Raw genomic sequence first — 7,447 nt, forward strand, 5'->3', positions numbered from 1 at the left:
ATAAACATACCGTTTGCCATAAAGATTTAATTCATATCAATATGATCATCATATGTAGATCAGTCTAAATTATTAGTAGTCAAGAACTCTTGTTCATGTCTATTGGGTATTTTGATTCATTCGTTAAAGTCTTCTAAAATAATGAGGCTAGTGACTTTTATTTTGGAGATTCAATAGTATGAATGACTGAGAACATGATCTTACAAGATTTGGAATCCAAGCTTTCCTAAAAAGATCAGATATTGATTCCCCTAAGGGTAAATTTTGGAACTGAATAGTTATTGAGCTCAAATTTATAATATGATTATAAAATAATTATTCACTAGTGAATTAACAGGACTTAAGGAACAAGAGGTAATTAGAAGGGTAAAATGCTAATTTTGACCAGATCTAATTAACGAACCAATCATTGGAGGACAGAACTACATGAGGTGATTATATCAATGGACATCATGAAATAATTATGTAAATATAATTCTATAATATCTCAGTGTAACGCCCTGGCTACCCCAGAACAGTTACGGTGAATGGTGGACCGAAAATTTGACTCGTTGCTTGAGTCCTTTGGTCAAAAACGTGCTCTAAGTGTAATTAACAGGTTAAGGTATTTAACCAATAAAAAGGAAATGGAGATTTTATAACAAACTGCTCTGCAGAGCTAAACAAAACGTTTACAAGTTGTTCTCAGTGCAAAATGGTCACTACTGTTTAAAATTTACAATCCCACTGACCTAAGCGGCAAAAATAGGGTAAACCCCCTAGTTCCTCTGAGAACTCCTTGGCCGTGGTGGCCAAGCGGCCGCATATGTACACACCACCACATCAGCTCTCCACTCAAGGCTAGGTGAGCTTCTCTTTCCCTTTACCTGCACCACATAACACCCATGAGCCAAAGCCCAGCAAGAAAACATAACACTTTGCATAAACATTATCAAATGATTATCATTATAATCATTCTGAGCATAAAGCTTTCAGACAAATGAGTGAACATCACATGAGGTCCCGATAAACCATACCGAGTGACTGACAAGCATGTCACTAATTCAAGTGGGAGAGTGGCTGCTAGGTAAGCCACTAGCCTCCAAGAGCTTATTTCATTCATCGACCCTCGGGGTCGGTCTGTCATTAATGCTCTTTGAGCCATTCAATGCTGATAGTTGATTAGATCTAATCTCGTTGTCTTGCGTTAACACGCTAAGGCCGTCCTGACTAACGAGCCAGCTCAATGTGACCAGTGCCCAATACCACTGCCGAACCTGACTAATAAGTCACAGCTTCACAGTTGATACTAGCACCTTTGCCAAATCTGACTAATGAGTCAGTACCATGCGCAAGTGAGCAACATATGCTAAACATTCTTAATTCAAATCCAAGTCCATATTAACACAACCAACATGCCTCATGAATCTCCATGCATGTCACACTTGGGGTGCATTTTTCTTACCTCTGGTTCGAGCTAGAATGTGTAAAAGAACGACCCTTGAGAACGATCAACCTTTAGATTCCTTAGCGGTTACCTAATCATAACCAATTATAATCCATTAATAAAATAAATTAATAAATGGTTCACAATCTAAAATCACACTCCCAGGATCAATCCCCCACTCTCGGGGTGCTTAAAATACTCAAACGGGGCAAAGGAACCAAACCCCGAACCTTAAGGATCATTCCGAGCCCTAAAATGTGTTTGCTGAAAAATGGACTAGCGATGCAGCCCCATCAGATGGCGCTGCAGCCCTGTGAGTGGCGCTACAGCCCTAATGAATGGCGCTGCAGCCCTATTTCCAAGTCAGAGAGCCCATCTCTGAGCCCTGAATAGCGCTGCTGCGCTCTAAGTGGCACTGCTGCGCCAATAACAGACCAGAAACTTCCTGGTTCATCTTCTTTGCGATTTCTCTTGAAACCAAACCCTCCAAACCAATCCAAAACCTTACCAAACACCAAATTCAACCCCTAAACCTCATCTACATCATACCCTCATCAAAACCCAATCAATCTTACACAAAAACTCCCATTGATTCCTACTATCCACACCAAAACTATAGGCTGAAAACTATAAAGTAAAACAGAGTATGGCTTGTTTCTCATGGATGAATTCTTACCTCAAATGGAATTAAAGTCCTTTTCAATGGATGAACCGAGTCTACAACTTCCAAGCTTTGATTTCCTAGCTTGTATCTTCAAATTGGGACCAAAAACTTCAAAGGAAGAAAGAGAGAAATGGATGTACGGGAAGGGTAATTCTTGCTCTGTTTTTGCTTTGTTCTGTACGGTTTCTACAGCCATCCAAACTTCACATATATCCAAACCCAAATGACTAAAATCCCCCTAGGTCTTTAAAAGTTTCTAAAGCCTTCCCAAGGGCAAAGTTGGTACTTCCGAACCTATACCGTTAATCATAATTAATGCTTCCCAATTCCCGCTATTCTCAAAATTCCCAAACACCAATAATTCATGTCCCGTTACCCTTTTTACTCCCGGCAACGTTCTAATCATTAAAACATCCCGAGACTCACCCCGAGCCTCGAACTTATTCCCGTTATGACTAAACCGCTACTTTAACACTTAAAGATCGTCTCATGCCGAATAGCTCGAACAAATCCACATTATAATGTGGCCTTAAAACATATCACCAACATGCATCCAAATAAACAATTTTCCCTCAACGGGCCAAATTACCATCACACCCCTGTAATTAAGAATATGGACTCACATGCATGCATTTCACATCATATCATAATATAATCAACATATACATGCATTTTATCAATTATTAACACAATTAAGCAAGTATGGCCCTCCCGGCCTACTATTCACACCGTTAAACACATCGGAGAATTCAGGGCATTACAACTATCCCCTCCTTACTGAAATTTCGTCCTCGAAATTACCTGAACAGCTCGGGATACTGACTCTGCATATCTGACTCCAGCTCCCAGGTCGCCTCCTCGACCTTGCTGTTCCTCCACAATACCTTAACCAAAGGTATTGTCTTATTCCTGAGGACCTTGTCCTTCCTGTCAAGTATCTGAACTGGCTGCTCCTCAAAGGAGAGATCTGGCTGAAGCTCCAGATCTTCATAACTCAGAATATGGCCCACATCAGATACATATCTTCGAAGGGCTGATACATGGAACACATTATGCACGGCAGACAATGCCGGAGGCAAAGCCAATCTGTAAGCCACCTGACCAATCCTCTCCAGGATCTCAAATGGACCTACAAATCTAGGACTCAGTTTGCCTTTCTTCCCAAACCTTCTCACCCCTTTCCATGGTGAGACCCTGAGGAAAACATAGTCTCCTACCTGGAACTCCACGTTCCTGCGCTTGGGATCTGCATAGCTCTTCTGTCTACTCTGAGAAGCAAGCATTCGAGCCCTAATCTTCTCAATAGCCTCACTGGTCCTCTGAACTGCATCAGGACCTAGGTATCTCCTTTCTCCTGTCTCATCCCAATGAATGGGAGATCTGCACTTCCTACCATACAACATCTCATAAGGTGCTACTCCAATGGTAGATTGGTAACTATTGTTGTAGGAGAATTCTATCAAAGGCAGATACTTACTCCAAGAACCACCGAAATCCAGTACACATGCTCTCAGCATGTCCTCCAAAATCTGGATCGTCCTCTCAGATTGCCCATCTGTCTGAGGATGATAAGCTGTACTGAACTTCAATGTTGTCCCCATGGCTTTCTGCAAACTCCCCCAAAACTTGGAAGTAAAGGTGGGGTCCCGATCTAACACGATCGACCTAGGTGCACCATGGAGTCGCACGATCTCTCGCACATAGAGATCTGCATACTGATCAACTGTATATGTAGTCCTCACTGGCAGAAAGTGAGCTGACTTGGTGTAGCAATCCACTATCACCCAAATAGAATCATGCTGACCAGTAGTCCTGGGTAAGCCCACCACAAAGTCCATTGTGATGTCTTCCCACTTCCACTCTGGAATATCCAGAGGCTGCAGTGACCTTGCCGGCCTCTGATGCTCAGCCTTGACCTGTTGACATGTCAAGCACTTAGCCACATACTCTACTACATCTCTCTTCATCCCCGGCCACCAATATAACGATCTCACATCCTGGTACATCTTCGTGGTGCCTGGATGCAAAGAGTAAGGTGTAGTATGAGATTCATCCAGAATCTCTCGCCTCAATGCAGTGTCTAACGGAACACATATCCGCCCCTTGTATCTCAACAAGCCTACCTCAGACACTGTATAATCCCTGGATGCTCCAGCCAGAACATCCTCCCTGATCCTAATCAGTTGAGGATCACTCAACTGACCCTCTTTGATCCTCTCCAACAATGTAGACTGTAGCGTAATATTAGCCAACTGGCCCACCAGCAACTCTATACCAGCTCTGGTCATATCATCCGCTAACTCTCTGGCTATCAGCCTCATACCATGAATCTGCCCCGGACCTTTCCGGCTCAAAGCATCAGCTACCACGTTGGCTTTACCTGGGTGATACAAAATCTCACAATCATAGTCTTTTACTAACTCCAGCCAACGCCTTTGCCTCATGTTCAGATCCTTCTGGGTGAAGAAGTACTTCAGGCTCTTGTGGTCTGTATAGATCTCACACTTCTCTCCATAAAGATAGTGCCTCCATATCTTTAAGGCAAAAACCACAGCCGCCAACTCCAGATCATGTGTAGGATACCTCTTCTCATACTCCTTCAACTGACGAGAAGCATAGGCAATAACTCTCTCTGATTGCATCAAAACACAGCCCAAACCCTGATGAGAGGCATCACAGTAAACCAAAAACTTCTCCTGGTCTGTCGGAAGACTCAGAATTGGAGCTGTAATCAACCTCTGCTTCAATTCCTGGAAGCTGTTCTCACACTTATCTGACCACACAAATTTCTGGCTCTTGCGTGTCAGTTCAGTCAAAGCACTAGCAATCCTCGAGAACCCTTCCACGAACCGCCTGTAATAACCTGCCAATCCAAGGAAACTCCTAACCTCGGAAGCATTCTTTGGCCTTGGCCAATCTCTGACCGCTTCGATCTTTCCTGGATCTACCTTAATCCCCTCCTTACTGACAATGTGTCCAAGAAAGGATACCTGAGACAACCAGAACTCACACTTGAACTTTGCAAACAGTCTGTGTTCTCTTAGTCTCTGTAGAACCAACTTCAGATACTGCTCATGCTCTATCTCAGTCTGAGAATATACCAGAATATCATCGATGAAGACGATCACAAACTGGTCTAAAAAATCCTTGAACACTCTGTTCATCATATCCATGAAAGCAGCTGGGGCATTAGTCAACCCAAATGACATAACAAGAAACTCATAATGCCCATACCTGGTACGAAAGGCAGTCTTTGGTATATCTCCCTCATTGACCCTCAACTGATGATAACCAGAACGAAGGTCGATCTTAGAGAATACCTTCATACCTTGCAGCTGATCGAACAGGTCATCTATCCTTGGCAAAGGATACCTATTCTTAATTGTCAACTTATTCAGTTCCCTGTAATCTATACACATCCTCAGAGAACCGTCTTTCTTCTTTACAAACAGAAATGGCGCACCCCAGGGTGAGAAACTAGGTCTAATGAAACCCATATCCAGCAGCTCTTGCAACTGCACTTTCAATTCTTTCAACTCAGCTGGGGCCATTCTGTACGGTGCTCTAGACACTGGCTCCGTCCCTGGTGCCAGTTCTATAACGAACTCAATCTCTCTGTGTGGTGGCAACCCAGGCAAATCTTCTGGAAACACATCCAGAAACTCACATACAAGTCTAGTATCCTCTGGTCTCACTGGCATGACCTGAGTGGCGTCAACCACACTGGCTAAGAATCCAATGCATCCTCTCTGCAAAAGATCCCTGGCCCTCAACACAGAAATCATAGGAACGCGAGGTCCATGCACAGTACCAACAAATACAAAAGGATCCTCACCCTCAGGCTCAAAGGTGACCATCTTTCTTCTGCAGTCAATAGTTGCCCCATACTTTGCCAACCAATCCATACCCAGTATCATATCAAAGTCAGTCATGACTAACTCTATCAAGTCCACTGACAACTCTCTGCCCTCTACTGTCACTGGTAAAGATCTGACCCATCTTCTAGATACCACTATCTCTCTAGTGGGTAACAAAGTACCAAACCCCACATCATAGAAATCACAAGGTCTACACAACCTATCAATAATGCTACTAGCAACAAAGGAATGTGTAGCACCAGAATCAATTAACACATGATAAGGGGTTCCTGCACTAAGAAGCTGACCTATAACAACTGAGGGGGAAGCCTCAGCTTCTGCTTGAGTCAATGTGAACACTCGAGCTGGGGCCGAGCTGTCCACCTTTCTGGGTTCTTCTTTCCCTATCTGAGGGCAATCTTTCTTAAGATGACCCACCGCTCCACACAAGTAGCAGGCCTTTCCCCCATACTCTCCCAAATGGCGCCTCTTGCACCTAGGGCATTCAAGACGAGTCTTCCAGGCTTCACTACCCCCAGGACGACCCATTGTAATACCACGGGGTCTCCTGTCAGGACCTGGAACTGGGAAGGTATCAGGAACCTTCCTCTTCTGATCACTGGGGCCAACACCCCTACCAGAACCAACAAATGGAGGAACTGTCCTCCTGAAATCCTTTCTGGCTACATTGTCACGCCAGATCTTAATCTCTGCACTCTCAGCTGTGAGTACCTTCTCCACCACCTGCGCATAAGTAGTGACTCCTGCCACAGTGGTGATGCGAACGTCACGGGCTAACCTGGGCTGTAGCCCCTGGAGGAATCTCTCTCTCCTGGTCCCATCAGTGGGCACCAGCTCTTTGGCAAACTTTGCCAAACGGTCAAACTTTAAGGCATATTCAGTAACTGATAAGCTTCCCTGCAATAGCCTCATAAATTCATCGTCCTTCGCCGCTCGTATAGCATCGTTATAGTACTTCTCATTAAACAAGGCCTGAAACTCCTCCCAACTCAGGAGATTAACATCCTTGGTCTGGCCAACCACTTCCCACCAAATCCGGGCATCTTCCCGAAACATATAGGCAGCACAGGCCACCCTCTCACTACCAACTACGTTCATAAAGTCAAGAATAGTGTTAAGCATGCTCATCCATTGTTCAGCTTTGATAGGATCAGCGCTGCCTTCAAAAATAGGAGGTTGCTGTTTCCTGAACCGCTCATAAAGAGGTTCCAATCTGTTTTCAACCCCAGGCTGCTGCCCAATAACTAGCACTGACACAGAAGGTGCCTCTGGTACATTAACCACTGCAGGCACTTGTTGCTGCCTCAGGAGACGAAGTTCCTCTCCCTGTTTCAACACTATAGCCTGCAAATCACTAAACAACTGCTGCCAGTTTGCAGGTGCTGGTAGTGGAATCTGGGATTGGTCATTCTCTTGACCCTGACTATTGTCATTATTCTGACCCTGACCACTCTGGCCAGTTGTAGTGTCTGTCTGTTC

This window comes from Humulus lupulus, chromosome 6 (assembly GCF_963169125.1).
Source record: "Humulus lupulus chromosome 6, drHumLupu1.1, whole genome shotgun sequence".
NCBI lineage: Eukaryota > Viridiplantae > Streptophyta > Magnoliopsida > Rosales > Cannabaceae > Humulus > Humulus lupulus.